Genomic DNA, 17,427 nt, shown 5'->3' on the forward strand with positions numbered 1-17,427 from the left:
AATTTATTTATATATGTAATACCACGAACAGTATTCCTGCCATGATTCCAAGGGCTTTTGATTTCGCCCTGCAGAACTTTTTCATTTCATTCTACTTAATATGGTAGGTGTCACACCCATTTTACAAAGTTTTTTCTAAAGTTATATTTTGCTTCAATAAACCAATCCAATTACCATATTTCATTCCTTTTTCCGTATTTCGTATAGAATTATGCCATTTTTTTAATTTTTTTTTAATTTTCGATATCGAAAAAGTGGGCGTGGTCATAGTCGGATTTCGGAAAGTGAGTTCAAATAAGTACGTGAACTAAGTTTAGTAAAGATATATCGAGTTTGCTCAAGTTATCGTGTTAACGGCCGAGCGGAAGGACAGACGGTCGACTGTGTATAAAAAATGGGTGTGGCTTCAACCGATTTCGCCCATTTTCACAAAAAACAGTTACCGTCATAAAATCTATGCCCCTATCAAATTTCACAAGAATTGGTAAACCTTTGTTCGACTTACGGCATTAAAAGTATTCTAGACAAATGAAATGAAAAAGGGCGGAGCCACGCCCATTTGAAAATTTTCTTTTATTTTTGTATTTTGTTGCACCATATCATTATTGGAGTTGAATGTCGACATAATTTACTTATATACTGTAAAGATATTCAATTTTTTATCAAAATTTGACTTACAATTTTTTTTTTTAAGTGGGCGTGCTCTTCATCCCTTTTTGGTAAATTTAATTTGGCACACATATAGTAATAGGAGTAACGTTCCTGCCAAATTTCATAATGATATCTTCAACACCTGCCAAATTATAGCTTGCAAAATTTTTATATTACCTTCTTTTAAAAGGGAGTAGTGCCACGCCCATTGTCCAAAATTTTACTAATTTTCTATTTTGCGTCATAAGGTCAACCCATCTACCAAATTTCATCGCTTTATCCGTCTTTGGTAATGAATTATCGCACTTTTTTCATTTTTCCGAATCTTCGATATCGAAAAAGTGGGCGTGGTTATAGTCCGATATAAAAAAAAAAAATAAATGTAAGATGCGATAACCTCCGAAGAGATCTAAGACCGAGCTTCTCTTCCAATTTGCGTCGTGCTCCTCTTGATTTTCCCTACAAATTGGCCGGACGGGACCTACATGTTTTATGCCGACTCCGAACGGCATCTCCAAGGCAGATGAGTTTTCACTGAGAGCTTTTCATGGCAGAAATATACCCGGAGCGATTGCCAATCACTGCCGAGGGGCGACCACGCTTAGAAAAATTGTCTTCTAATTGAAAAACCTTATTTCTAAAATTTTGATGTTGCTTTGCCCGGGGTGTGAACGCAGGGCCTGCGGCGTGGTAGGCGGAGCACGCTACCATCACACCACGGTGGCCGCCATAGCTGACGCCAATTTTCAGTACATTCTCCATCTTTCCCTCCTAATGCACTAGAGGTCTCCTTCTGTTCTTCCTTTCAAATAAGGATGTCTACACAAATAATTTTCGGTTTGGAGAGTCTTGACCCTATCGCACTACGCTCACATCTACTAGCACACCTCATTTTCTGCTCATAAGAGAGTTATATTACCACTGCGGTTTAGATCTGCTGCTACAATCATCTTCTTTAGCATCAGGATAAAGAAATCGCACAATAAGAGTCGTCTTGTCTAAAGCCTCGTTTGGATTCGAATGGCTCAGAGTAGACCTGACGTGTCACCCGTTGTAGGGCTTACCTTTGGTACGAGGTGATTGAAATACAAGTTCCACACCCGTGTTATGAGCCGGGCTTGCTACCCTACAATGTAAAAAAAAAATTGGCACCATTAGGTACAGCAAAACTAAATCGAAAAATTAGGATATCCAACAAAAAATGCGATCACAACATGCACTTCGCAGTTTTCAGGAAAGTGGTGTCGGTCTACTTTACAGTCTTGGAGTGAAGTGGCACCATCCCCGGTTAGAACTTCCCCAAGAATTGAGAAATGTGCTATCCCCGGGTAAAACAACAACACGTTTAAATTTTTATTCATTGAGGTTTTACACACAAAGAGTCCACCTTTTCCGGTGATAGACTGCTAAATTTATACATATTCCAAATCCTATTATGTAACTCAAATTAATCAACGAAAAAATCAGGTAATCAAAGAAATTGTTTGCTGCAGTTGAGTTAAAGGAGTCCGTAGTGTTACCAGAAATTTGTTTAACGCCCAAACTGAAAACCCATATTAAAAATAAAAGACCTTTGTTATAACTGTATTACTACAATTAAGAAAGCATATGTCTTTACAGCAGTATGAAGTATGAATTTTGGACACTTCGAGTTCAAAACTTAGCCCCCGGAAAACTAGCTGATGAAGAATGGAAATTCAGAAACGTGTGCAAATTTTGTAATTTTTCTCTAATACACAATGTTACAAAAAATATAAAAGTGGAAATACCTGGGTAGTGTGGCCATTTTTCTAGTAGATCTTGAAAATCTAAGCATGACTGCATACAAGGTTTTCACCGGACACCTCCAAAATAGTGAGTTACGGGTAAAAACCCGGTATTTCGTACCTTTGGACCCTAGCGAAGCCTATAACTTTAAAACCGATTCTCGGTTTCGTTCCGCATCTTATAAGAAGAGATTTAGACATTTCCAACGAAGTATGTATATACTTATTAACTAAGAAAATATGCCACAGCTGTGAACATGTTTCCAATGAACCAATTTTTTTCACGTCTATTCGGGTTTTGCATATACATATGTAATATCCTATATTGCTAATAGAAAATGTTCGCAATGTGTTTTGAATTCGAAATCGAAACAAGACAGCCTATAAAATTTTTCTGATTGTAGCAGCATAAGTGTGACAAGAAAAAATTTAAATTTAGGTACATTCGATTATTGAATACAAAAGCAAAAACGTTTAAACAGCAGTCTATCGGCACTCTGATGTTTGGGAATGTACCTAGCCTTTTGTAGCAATACAGGAGTATTACATATATGGGGTTTTGTAAATTTTGATGTTATCCATATGTACTAATTTATGGCAGACTGCACCAACCCTGACTTGCATCAGAACTGAAAATTAATTATGAGTTGAATGAGCATTAAATTTTTTAAATATGTTTAAAACTGACCGAGTTATTCAAATTTTCATAAAAACAAAATTTGAAAAAAAACATATAAAATTGTATCAAAACAACTCAGAAATGTTTGCATGGCAATTGTTGTCTAACATGACTGTAGCTTATGTAGTTCTCATGGCTGAACGATACAAGATGAGAGCGTGGGACAGCTGATTATAAACTTTTTTTTATTTCATTTAATACATCTACTTCCGGCGCAGTACGATTTTGACATTTGTCCATCGAATTTACAAAAACAAAGTACATGAAATTTTTATTTATGTTTGTAGGTATGTCACCATGCTGCCACCTTCTATCGTTCCCCCATGGTAGTTCTCAACCGATTCTATGTTTTTTACCAGTTTTCGGTAGACAAAATTTCTTTCTTTAAAATGACATACATACTTGGATGAGAGAGCGTCGTATATATCTGCTAGAACAGGACAAAGTTTTAGAATTGTTAAGGGAACGAGGTAGAGAGTGGAAGGAGCGCTCTTCAAGCACAGCTTGTGACCCATTGATAACAAGCGATTGGCGGAGATTCAAGAGGTCTCCAGCGCAATTTACAGCAGCTCATTAACTCAATTACCAGTGGGGAATCATCTTTATTTAGCAGACGACGTTCTGGCGACCCCAAGGTCCTTCAACATGGTCATACTAAATCGTTGCCAAGATCGTCCGGCTGGTACCTTAATGTTGATATGTACCGGGACCTTCGGGGAGTTTACTTATGGCGCAAGAAGAATGAGCGCTTAGCATTGGCTAGTCGTGGAATTTGAGAAGAGAAGAAATGCAAAGCCGGAAAGAGAAGCAGAGAGCGGGTGAAGCCGACAAACCTGCTATAAAAAGCAGGAAATACAAGAAATAAGTGGTAGTAGAAAACAACAAGGGAGGTAACAAGTCGGCTTTGTAGAACTCGGATATTTGAAGAGAAATAGCACTGAGATTCCGTTTTTATCCAAGAAGATAAACGAAATGAAGCTGCTTAGTATATTCTCAGAATAATCCGAGACGAACAAAATGAGGTTGAGTTGATAAGGTGAACCAATAACGTGACCTGGAAATGACTAAATATAGTTTTCTGAAACTTTGAAAGGCAAGGCACAAGTGCACGGTTTGAGATGGTGGATTAATCACAACGATACAAGTCGGAGGTATGGATATCGTTGGTGGTGAGGTCGGAGGACGCACCTATGCTCTTTTTCGACGTCAAAATTCGAATATATCAACAGGGATTTGAAGGTACTTCGATCCGAGAGGGATATTAAGACATTCCCCAAATAAACAAGGACGCCGGGAGTATGGGGGAAATAAGTTTTGAGGGCAACAACAATAATGCACGAAGGCGGGGTAGGTAGAAACCAAGGAAATCGGAAAATAAACGAAATTGATCTTATTTCGAAAGAGAGTAGACTTGAGGCTCATGATTAGTGTGCCAACAGCGTACTACCATCCATGCTCATAAATTAGGCCGCTTCCGAGATCAGTGGGAGGAATGGGCGTTCGCAGGAAAAAATGATTGAACAAGTTAAGTGTTCATGCCTTGCACGCTAGAAAATAAAGTTCAAGGCTTTTAGAGCTGTGATATGACAGTAACAATTAACATGGATCCCAAAACTTGTATTATTTTCAAAGAGATATGTTATGACAGAAGCCCTGGCACTTATTTGGATTTTTTCGCCTATTGTCAAACAAATTTTGATACGCTATGCACACATCTTGATTGGCCAGCCAACTCAACTTAATCTAACAATTTCTAAGTAAGCTCCAATGAATATACAGCAGTTATAGTATGCAAGAAGGGATGATGGGTCCTCCATCGCCTTTGCATTTACGAGGACAAAAAACAAGCTAGACCTTTTCAACCGTTTAAGAAGGCACGACCTAGTTTTAGTTTTTCGAAAAAGAAGACCGAATACCCCAAAAATAAGGACGATGACGTGTACCTCCCCAGCAGAATTTTCATCTCTGTTTTATATAATTGCTCAAATTTCAATCAGTTTCTCCAACCCTTCTGTAATTTTAGACTTGTTTTGCAACAATTAAGGGATGTGGCCAACCTTTTCAACTGGGAGGTGTCGCACCGCCACAAAATATGATTTTCAATTTGTTATTTATATATAATCTTTAATGAAAAAGCACCAGCGAATTGCAAAAATTTTATAACATCTACGAAAAATGTTGTCAATTTGCATTAGTTCGGCAGAAATAACGGCGCATCACACTTACTTTGCATAGAAAAACCAAGTACGATAAAGGGTTGCCAGAGAAAAAATTCATTGGAGCTAAAGGAAAGCGCTAGTAGGAGCAAATTTTTTTAAACGAATTCTGTAGGTCGGTGTGCTAAATTTTCTAACGAGTTTTGTGAACGATATATAGGCGAATGGATACCAATAACGATTTTGGTATTCAGTAGCCCTATTCTATCGAGATTCGTTTAATTTTCATTATACTCAGCGTGCTTGCACACAGATTTCGGTATTCGATATTTTTTTGGCGTTAAATGATACACACTTATTTTAATTTTTTTTGATTTCTGTTTTCTTATATTTCAACTAAGTATGACTCATATTTTGTACGCGTTGTGAAAACAAAAATAGGATTTACATACACGCTTTGGTCGCTTTAAAGCGAAGAATGCGGCAAAGCTTTTCATTGTTATGTTAAGGCGCGACTGTGTGAAGTAACGCGACCAAGGCGTTAATCTAAATTGCTTGTAATGAATTCTAAAGAGGCGTTAATGAAATCCGCTTTAACTTAATGAAAAGCACAATCGACATCGAAGGCAAAAAATCGTTAGTTAAAATCTCAATAAAATCGCATCGTTAAAAGTGAGTTCCACTACAAAACTGAGAAAACTTTTGACAGCCAAGTGGTCGAAAACTTCCTACCTTAGGATATCTCAGAATTATGTAATATTTTAGAATATGTTTCGAAAGCAGCCTGTCTTAGCCAAAGAATAAGAGAATATTGCATAACACCCCCTTGAACCTTCCTTTCTAGGTCAGCTTATTAGTGAAACCAACTGGTTTTTTTACAAATAAAAAATATTTGAACCCTTATTTCCAATAACCTTAACAGACTTTCCAAAAATGGACATGAGAAGGCTTCTAGATTAGCTCTAGGTAGAGTCAGGAATTTACACTCGAAATGTTCTCCTCTCTCGCTGGTAGTCACGTTCTTAGAGCTTTTGCAGCGGTCAATATACTATACAGATTATAAATCGCCGCCACACAACAGAGGTCATCTTGGCGCTGTCAGTGTAGATTTCAATCAGTCCTACTTGGAATAATGGTACTAATGTTGCCCTTTACCTTCTGTTATCGAGAATATTAATATATTTCGATACTAGCTGTGGTCATCCGAAGTCAATTAAGGTTACTGACAAACCCTTGATGTGCTTTATGCCGATGTACATGTTATATGGAGACAGATCACAAGCTCGTTTCGAAAGCCGTTGAGATATGGTAGTTTTGACTGCAATTCTGTTTTCTACTGAGATATAATCATTTTCTACCCAGCGTTCAAGATGTATTAAGGCTGCACATATCTGAACTAAAGGTAAAACGGTTCTTTAGTAATGGTTTTGGAGTATTTAGGGATCACTTTGCTCACCTAGTGCACACAAGGAATATTTACAAAGTTCGTAACAAAAACATATAAAACGGAACAAGCTGAATAAAAATTTAGGAGCAGAGTGCCAAAAGAAATGCTTAAGCTAGGACAAAGTAAACCTACGCTTTTCCATCATTTGCAGGGTAATTCGACTATAAAATAGTGCATAAAAAGAAGAAAAACGACATGGTTGATCATAGCCAGATACTTGTAATTAGTCTTCAACAAACCACTTTCTGGTATTATTTTGAGTAGGAGTGAAGGATCCTCTTCCATACTGTCGAAAACCGTGCGCCCTCGAATCTGAGTAATAATGTCAACAGTATTCAACATCGGCAGAGAAAGCGATGAATCGACTCGTCTTCAACCTTATAGCTTCTTCATATAGAGGGTGTTCATGAACTTCATTGCCGAAGCATCGGCTCCATAGTACAGTGACATGGGATGGCGATCGTAAGTCCTCTCACTGCATATTTGTTTTATTTGAGAAAATAAAAATAAATAAATACAAGGCGCGAAATACTTTAGGTCGAGCTTTCCTTTTCCGATTTTCGTCGTGCTCCTTTTAATTTTTCCAACAAATTGGGGGAACGGGACCTACATGTTTTACATCGGCTCCGAAAGACATCTGCAAGGCAGATGAGTTTTCATTGAGAAGCTTTTCATGGCAGAAATACACTCTGAGTGTTTGCCAAATCACTGCCGAGGGGGAAGGACCTTAATAACTTAAAATAATCCCGGTTGGTACTCAGGAAGTTACTTGGTCCTATAGCGCGTTCCTCGCTATACATCAGAAGCTATCCAGTTATGGTTGTAGTAGTCTCGTATCCTCTATTGGCCATCTCATTAGCAAATTCTTTACCTTCAATATTACTATGCCCGCAGACCCAAGAAAGGGTGACGTTAAGATGCCATATGAATGCCAGTGGGGCTACGCCTGCGCGCGATACCTGATTTTATGAAGTTAACGCAGCCTGGCGGCAAGAATCAGGAAGCCAATGCGACTGATTGACCCCCGATAATGCTTCATGTACAGCACCGCTTTATTACAATCACTGCCTTAATATAGTCCGTATAGGACATAAGGTACATTGTGAATGATAACTAAGTGTGTTATCTTAGCTGTCAACTGCCTGACAGGATGTTCAATATGGCTACTTTTTAGCGTTTTGACAGGGTATTCAATATGGCGGCGCCTATCTTCAGCGGGTGATAGAAAGAGATACAGAATGAGACAGCGATAGTCAATTACAAATCAGGTGATCCAATCACTTTGGAATTTTGACGTCTATGCAGAATATATCACACTTTCTTATCATTCACAATGATAAGGTAAGATTTGATACTAAACAATCAACCTCCTGCCATGGTATATAATTTCGCGTAACCGAGTCGACTGAGCTCCACATGTTGTATTCATTCGGCCTGAGAGCTAATTTGTCAAGAAAGTTAGAATGAAAGGTTCCGTTCATTTGCCTGTTGTTGTTGTACTCGTTGTTCTTGGCGCAGTCTTTTTGGCGAGTAACTTACATGCGCTCTTGACCTGCCTGCTTTCCCGCCAATAGGAATCATTGTAAATCTTTCTGTGGCAGGGAAACTTTTAACGTGCTTTATTTCAAAGTGACACTTTATTTGACAAATCACTGAACAATTTCTTTCAAATAAATTGCTTGTTAGCGTTAACCGAAGATGGTGAAAACGGCCCCTGGAATTGTTACCTTATATAGCGAGAAAATTAAGATATATATAATGCATAGGTATAAAATGCTTGCATGCATAAAATCATATTTATTATATAAAAGTACCTACTATGACATTGAGATTTTAATTCTGCTATATTTAACACAGAGTTATTTTTTAACATAAAGTAAGAAGTAATAAAATAATTTAAAAAAAAATTTTAAGTTAAACGGTTTTATTGAATACAATACTTACATGAAATAATAAAAATACGAAAAGCTAGAAAATAATTAGGTAGATCCTAGGTACTAGTCATCACACTCCTTATCAATCTAGGGCGTTGATCAGACAATTAAATAAAAGCGTTGGGCGCGTGAAATTTCTAAAAATGTGAGGCGTAGCATAACCTGATTAAGGTTCAGTTGGTTTTACTTATGACTATCAATAGAAATATGACGCGTCCAACGCTTATATTTAATTGTCTGATCAACGCCCTCGATTGATAAGGAGTGTGATGACTAGTACCTAGGACCTACCTAATTATTTTCTAGCTTTTCGTATTTTTATTATTTCATGTAAGTATTGTTTTCAATAAAACCGTTTAACTAAAATTTTTTTTTTAATTATTTTATTTTCAAGTTTTTAGTCTTTATTTAATTGGCTTTATTTCTCATTATATTTAGTTCATTTAGTGACTCATTATTACAAGGACTCTTTCCTGACAATTTGTAACAACCTAAGTCCTCAATACATAATCCTTCCAAAGACTTTACTCTCGATCCTTGCGCCACCTAGCGGCGATTTTTTTCTTATTATTGCAATGTCATCGGGTTCTGAACTATATTCCAAGTTTCAAGCTTGTAGCTTATCGGGAAGTTATTTAAATTTCAATTACAAGATTCGTTCACAACGGCCGTGCGGTCGTGCATGCGGCCATGCGGCCTGTCAACTCAAGCTAAATAAAACCGTTTAAAAAACATGATTAATGCGTGTTTCGTTTATTTTCATTGAGGAATAAATCGTAAAAATAAATCTCATGTTATTGTAAAGTATATGCGAAGCCCCATAGATAAAATGGGTAATAGAATAAACATTGGTTTATATATTACATTTTTGAAATGCAAATCTCCTGCTAAAAAAGAAGCAAAATCTAACTACATTTTTTCATTTTCTTACTTAACTACACTCCCTTTTGTTATTCAGTATTTTGGGCATATTATGAAAAAACTCCGAACATCATTCCTTCATTATACCACATTCGACTGCCTTCTTTCACTGCCTTCCTCTTCCTTTAGCTCTTGCTTTTTTCTCTCTTTCTTTCATTCGCTCAAGCAGTCAAGTGTGACGTAATGCGCAGAAAGAAGCAATTTTGAACTCATGAATGCGCAATCTTCTTTATGTGATTTGTGCTTCCAGTCCACGAATAACCTACCCAGCAGTGTTGCCAGGTGATGCAAAAAAAAGAAGCTAGATTGGCAAAAAAAAAAAAGGTTAGAAAAGACCAAATTTAAAAAAAAGAAGCTGAAAAAAGGCCAGAAATTTTTTGGTTAATTCATAAAATTTTTTTTATATTTTAGTTTACACATTTGTAAATAAAAACTTATAAACATCACTTAAGCATAACTTCCTGTTTCAAAACACATCAGGCACATTTTCCTTGAATAGCGCATGGAATTACTTTAAATGATTGCATATGTGTAATACATAAAAAAAATATTACAAACTAATTATTTATATATATATTCCCCGTCTGAAGAATCAGAAGAGCTTAAGTCTGGGTATAAAGTTTGGCTATTTACCATAGATATGAGATCATCGGTAATTTCAAAGTCATTACAACATTTAGATAAGCGTTTTAACGAGCATCTAATATTAAGCAGCGCATTAAGCATTTTAATTTTTAGTTTGTTCCTTAATTTAGTTTTCAGAATTTTCATGCCACTAAAAATTCTTTCAACCTCCGCGTTACTGAGTGGTAAGACTAAAAAACTAAATATGAATTCGACAAGTTCTAAAAAAGGAAGTTCGTTTAATGCATTTTTATGTTCTCGGATTTCCGACCAAAATTCCATGGTGGAGTGTACATTTTTCCATTGTATAGTTATAATTTTTCGCCACTGCATCTCTATTAATGCTATTTGACTTGAAGATAACTATACTTCTCTTTTCCAAAGTAAGAAAATACATCTGACTGAAATTTTCAGCAGAAAAAGAATTAATCTTTTGTAGAGAACTCATATTATTAGGTATTAGGTGTTCACAGGAACTACTGAAATTATTTTATTTTAGAAATTTTTAAAAATACATTCGGAGTAAAAAAGGCTAGAAAAAAGTCACGAAGCTAAACCCAAAATTTCGAGGCTAAAGACAAGAAAAAGGCTAAATCTAGCCTCGAAAAGGCTAACCTGGCAACACTGCTACCCAGATTTCGTATTCACGAGTTCAAAATTGCTTCGTTCTGCGCATTAACGTCACAGTTGCTTACTTAAGCGAATGAAAGAGAGAAAAAAACAAGGGTTAAAGGAAAATTACGTAATAATTGCTCATCAAAAATAGCTTAACTAATGTTTACATGCGCAATGCGCCACCTATAATTCCATCATGTTTCCAATCTATTCGCAACCCTACAAGAATACTGACTATCATCTGATTGTCAGCAATGTCAACCTAACGATGAGCGCCTCATACAAACTTTCTATCACAAACTTAAGGGGACTTGCGCAAATGTGATGTAAACAACTGTGTACGTGTGAGTTTTTGTCTCCTTCTTATACACCAACATGGCCTACTGATTAAGTATATAGCCGTACTGCTCACTCTCATTCCTTTTCCTGGATCAGTGCTGACACTCTAACTATCAAAAAGTGTCATAAATGATAGTTTACTGTAGATATCAGGTTTGACTGTTATACTATCATAAATGACCATTGTTATATTCCGCCAAAAATGAAACAATGCTGTTTGCTTTTTATTTACTTTATTTCATTACGTTGTTAATTTTGTACGTGATAAAAGCATACGTGTTTCTTATTTGTTTAAAATATATACTTTTATAAGAATTCGAGTTCAGAATGTTCAATTTAAATTCAGAAAATAACAAAACAACAGAAGAGCGCTTTCCTCGTGCGGAAACACATTTAAAAATGAATCACCACTAACCACTATTATTTTTCGCGTATAATTTTTTTGAGTGCGCCCCACACATTCCGACAGCTTTTGGTATTTTTAATATTATTTTCGATTTTTTTCTTTTAGCATGGAGCTTTGAAATGCTCTCTTTTTCATTTTTTAAACTTATTTTTGTATGGTTTTCGTCGGTTGAAAATGGCGGAGAGAATTATGTATCTGTCTCACATGCATAATGGTTTCTGCTGTATGTTATTTTGTTCTGTACCAGGTGTCCGAAGCTTTCCCAGTTTGAGTTCTTGTAGGGAACATAACCTCAATTTAAGCTGCCAAACTATATAGTAAACAATGATAGGAATTATTCCTGTGATTATTGTGCGGCTGCTCCATTCCGAATAGTAGGGAGTTAATTACCTTATTTGAGGGAATATTTCACGAGAAGGGTTCGAAGTAAAGGGCGAATTAATAGTGACTTATAACCATAAAGCCATAACCAGATAAATCAGCTGATCGAACCTACCTTATGGAAAGGAATGTAATCGACTAATGGTGCCATACCATAACGCTAACGCCATAGCCAATCAATTGGTTTCTCGCCATATCCATAACTTAAAAATATTTGAGTTGGTGAATTTAATAACTTTTTTTAGATTTTCTTCATTATTTTGGATACGTTATGACTAAGATACTTATTTTTTGTGGAATATGTTGGTAATTTTTTGCGTTTTCATCATATTTATGAAATTTTCACGATTTTTAGGTTAAGGCACCATTAATCGATCACATTGAGATGGTTATGGATATGGGTATGGTTACGACTATGGCGTTAGGGTTAAGGAAGTTTAATTTGGCTTTAATATAAACTCTGTTTTTTGCTGCAAGCTGGAGTCCGCGCGAATCTAAAAACTCTTTCTTGTGTATTAAGATCGGATTGAGCTTTCCTCGTGCTTCTTCTGTTTTTCGGTCAATAATAACTGCGGGAAAGCCAAATTATGCTGCTCTTCCAGTGACTTTCATAGTCCGATGAGCCATTTGAAATGAGAATACGATCTCTCCGATAGCTTCTGATAATGCGTTAAAGGTAGCATGGATTTTCGAATCGTTGCGCTAAAGCGGTCAGCATGTCTAGTTACCTATTGAAAACGTTTCTTAGGTTTAAAGAAGATATCTTAGTTGGATATCTTCGTTGATGGGCTAGTTTTAAGCTAGAACGTCTTTAGTTGCAGCTCAAACCTGGAAAACAATTATAAGACATGTTACGCTGGGTGATAATTCTTTTGCTTATTCTACGACGGAAAAGTTTTCTATCTGTTTGTATGTATCTACATATGATGGACGGTTTGCTGATGGCGATATCAAATTTTGGGACCTTATTACAAAGTTTTTAATCACATTCATTTGAAAAAAAAAAAAAAAAAACGTGTCAGCTGCGAAGATGAATAACTTGGAGTCATTCTCGCCATTCCCGACTCTCGATTTGCTTGTTTTTTTTTTTTTTTTTTTTAACCTGGGGCAGAAAAAGGCGATCACGTGCGCACCCCCCAGTATCTTATCAATTAACCCCTCCATGAAAATCGAGAGAATTTTTTGCGTTTTCGAATCGCCCCCTATATATTATGAACAAAGAAGAGGATGTGATTTTTTGTTGTATTTGATTTTTATGTTTTGTTTGACAACTGTCAATATTCTTATTCATGTGAAAGTATGTTTACCACAATTGAGGGATGTGGCCAACCTTTTCAACTGGGAGATGACAAACCGCCATGCTATATTAATGCATTGAAAACGGTATTTATACAAATTATTTGACGAAAAAGCATCTGCGAAGTACTCAAATTTATATCATCAGCGAAATTTCATATATGTACACATTTCAATAAATCGCGCACAAACAGCGGCGCGTCATACTCAATGTACATGCACAAAAACAAAAAAGAAGAAAACAACGCAAAAAAAGCATTAACAAATACGTAATAACAGAGAGCCACGAATGCCTTGTACAACAAGAACAAAAACAACAACTGGTTGGTGGCGTACAATTGCATGCACATCAATAAAACTATCTGCCTATTCTACCTACCTGTAAGTGGTATTCACTAACTTATAACGACGCGATTTGTCGAGATTTTAATTAACGAGTGCGAAAGTTTGAAGTTCACCGTGGGCCAACTGATTTGACCTTAAAAGAACGGCTTAAGATTTAGTAAAATCATCACCACTTCTTCTTTTTTAAAGCCATCTTCCTGGGCTCAGATGGCAAAAATAAGAAGAAATATTTTACTGTACAAATGTTTACACAACTAGCAAAAAAGCGATCACCTACACTCCCCAGAGCATCTATCATCATCAACAATTAGACCTTTCGATCCATTTTGTTTATCCGTCTTTTTGGAGAAATATCATTTCCCACTATAAGACACAACTTTAGCATTTGAGTCACACTTTAGATTTCATTAGAAGCAATTTAGATTACCACAATTAAGGGATGTGGTCAACCTTTTCAACTGAGAGGTGACAGACCGCCAATAATTTGTGTATTCCAATTACTATTTATACAAAATGTTCAACGAAAAAGCATCTGCGAACTACACAAATTTGCTAATGCTAATAAGGAGTCAAGCAAAACGCGCACAAAGGGGTTGCGCAGCACACTAAAAAAGCAAAAGAAGGAAAAATAAGAAGTTAGGTAAATAATTCCGAGTTCATGTGAAAGCGAACATTATATACCTAACTGTAAACCAATATCTTTTAAAACTTTGTTTAGAAATTTTGTCATTTATCTGAATTTAAAGCTTGCAGAGGTATGCTGAAAGGGCGGAGACACGCCCATTTTATTAAAACTAAGCCTCCGCCTGTTACTGAGTAAAATATTATATTAAATCGTAACAGTCCGCCTGTTTTTCATTTTTCTGCCCTTGATTATATGTCTGCGCAAGTCTCCGACTGCGTGACATTACTAAAGCAGGGATTGCAAATAACTGTTAATGGCCATCCACATAAGAAGTACAGCAACACGATCTTTATAACACAGCCTATCGACTATACGATTATCTTAAAATTTTTTAAGTTTTAGGTACTAGCAGTAAAATTAAAAATAGTTACTTTTTCCAAGCGATATAAAAACTTGAAAAATATCAGGTGTATGCATATGAAACCGGTATTGGCATCTAGCGGTTAGTAGGCACAATTGTAGGAACATACAAAACTTACCATTGGCGCTAGTTGGTGTCTTATGATCTGTCAACAATATCCAATACCAAACATTTCAAGTTTCATACAACATCGTGTTGTTTCGCCCCTGAAAATGTCGAAAACGTGCCTTCAAAAAATGATTTGCGGGGAGCATTAATTTTCTGCTTTCATGTGGCGAAAGAATCTCATCGAATGCTTGTCGAAGCTTACGGAGAGCAAATCGTTTTTGCATTGGATCGTTACTTGTGATGAAAAGTGGATTTATTTCGTGAATCCCAAACACAAGAGATCGTATGTGGACCCTGGCCAACCAGCACAATCGTCCCCAAGACCAAATCGCTTCGGAAAAAAGATAATGCTCTGTGTTTTCTGGGATCAGCGTGGTGAAATCTGGTTTAAGCTTCTAAAACCAGGCGAAACTGTTAATGGTCAACGCTATCAACAATTTGAACCATGCTCTGCGCCAAAAACGCCCAGAATATGAAATTAGGCATGCAAAAGTGATTTTTCTCGATAACAATGCACCATCACACCGAACAAAACGGGAATTGGTTGAGTCGTTCAGCTGGCAACCGCTACCCGATTACTCACCAGACTTGGTTCCATCCGACGTTCACTTATTTGCATCGATGGGGCACGTACCAAAAATTTTGGAATATAAAGATATTGCATGCGCGAACTTCGGTGGAAAGCAGCGGAGCGTAACAAAATTCTAGTAGGTCACTTTCACCACACCAAAAACTTTAACACAATTTTTAACATAATTTAAGCACAGAAATACACTGATTGGAGTTTTAGTGAGTAAAAGTTAAAATTCTGAACACATTAGCTGAATAAAAAGTGTACAAATAATTATTAAATAACAAATACAGACAGTTGTAGTTTAACAAATTCTGCTGTGGTAAGTGGTGAATGTGACCTACTAGAATTTTGTGAAGCTTGCCTCACACTCTTTTTCGTCTATGCAATGTCTCTCTATTATATCGTTTCTGCACGTACTTAGCGAACAGCGCTTCACTTCTTACGAAAATGTTGGGAAATGGCTCGATGACTGGTTTGCTTAAAAAACGAAGACTTTTTTCGGCGAGGTATCCATAAATTGCCTGAGAGGTGGTCAAAAAGTGTAGCTAGCGAGGGCGCTTACATACCATTCTCTTGAAATAAATGTGTTTTTTTTTTATAACAAATACAGTTTTCATATGCATACACCTGATAATTATTATATTCCTAACAAAAAAATATAACTCAAAAACTTACTATCGAAATGCGATTTTTAAATGCCCAAAATTTCATAAAATATTAAGAACTAAAAAAATTTTGAAAAAGGAAAATTGTGTACAAAAATTTCTAAAATTTGTGTGGTGTTTTTTATATCTTTTTGTGCGGTTTTTCTTCTTTTTTCTTCATTCATTACTTCTAACAAGTAATACGGGCCCTGGACTATAAAAAAACGTTCGGACGAAACGAATTTTCTAAAAAAAAATTTTTTCTTTCAATCTATAAATTTTTTTCAGTAAAAATACAAAAAGTATACAAGTTCATAGTATGTATGTACACATTGGGTCGTACTAATAAAATATGGAAATTTTACTGAAAATCAAATTCTTGTTCATACAAATGTATGTATGTCAAAGTTTATAACCAAAAGCAATCGCTAAATCTTCTAAATATAGCTCAGTAATAATTTTTGCTACCCAAGCAATCAGTGACTGACAACCAAAATTTTTCCACATTTCACCTTTTTTCAGCAAGTCCAGATACTATCGAAATTTTCTATCAGCTTCGTTCAGATCATCTTAAATTTTTTTTATAGAATTAAATTATTTAAAAACAAAGGCGAAAAATCTACCAAAAAAAAATAAATTTGTTTTTTTAAGGATAGCACAAACAGCAAGTTTGGAAGGAACACTAAGTATGGACCACACCCCCTTTTCCAAAGTTTTTAAAATGTCCTTCTTTACTACACCAAACCACAACTGAGTTGAAATATATACCGCAAAGATATGACAAAATTTTGTTGCCATTAGACCTTGAAAGAAAGAAACTGTAAACTGTAACTGTAAACTGTTTACATTGTTTACAGCAATTGTTTACATGTAAACAATGTAATTGTTTACAAGCTAATTGTTTACGTACGCAAATCATTTTTGTAAACAATTGTAAACAATTCATTTTTTTGTTTTTTTATGAGTCAGAAACAATCTACTACTAATTAAGCATTTTCACTATTTTTCAAACAGTTTTCCAAGCTTGTAAAAAAATAATAAAAAAAATACGCTTTAATATTTAGTATTTTAATATTTTTTATTCATTTTCACTATCCGATTCTTCATTGTTTTGGTCAATTTTCATTTCATAATAAATAACAAGTAAGGAAGGTTAAGTTCGGGTGTAACCGAACATTACATACTCAGTTGAGAGCTTTGGAGGCAAAATAAGGGAAAATAACCATGTAGGAAAATGAACCGAGGGAAACGTGGAATGTGTTTGTATGACATGTGTATCAAATGAAAGGCATTAAAGAGTATTTTATGAGGGGGTGGGCCATAGTTCTATAGGTGGACGCCATTTAGGGATATCGCCATAAAGGTGGATCAGGGTTGACTCTAGAATTTGTTTGTACGATATGGGTATCAAATGAAAGGTGTTAATGAGTATTTTAAAAGGGAGTAATCCTTAGTTCCATAGGTGGACGCCGTTTCGAGATATCTCCATAAAGGT

Source organism: Eurosta solidaginis, chromosome 4 (genome assembly GCF_040869045.1).
Source record: "Eurosta solidaginis isolate ZX-2024a chromosome 4, ASM4086904v1, whole genome shotgun sequence".
In the NCBI taxonomy this organism is placed as follows: domain Eukaryota; kingdom Metazoa; phylum Arthropoda; class Insecta; order Diptera; family Tephritidae; genus Eurosta; species Eurosta solidaginis.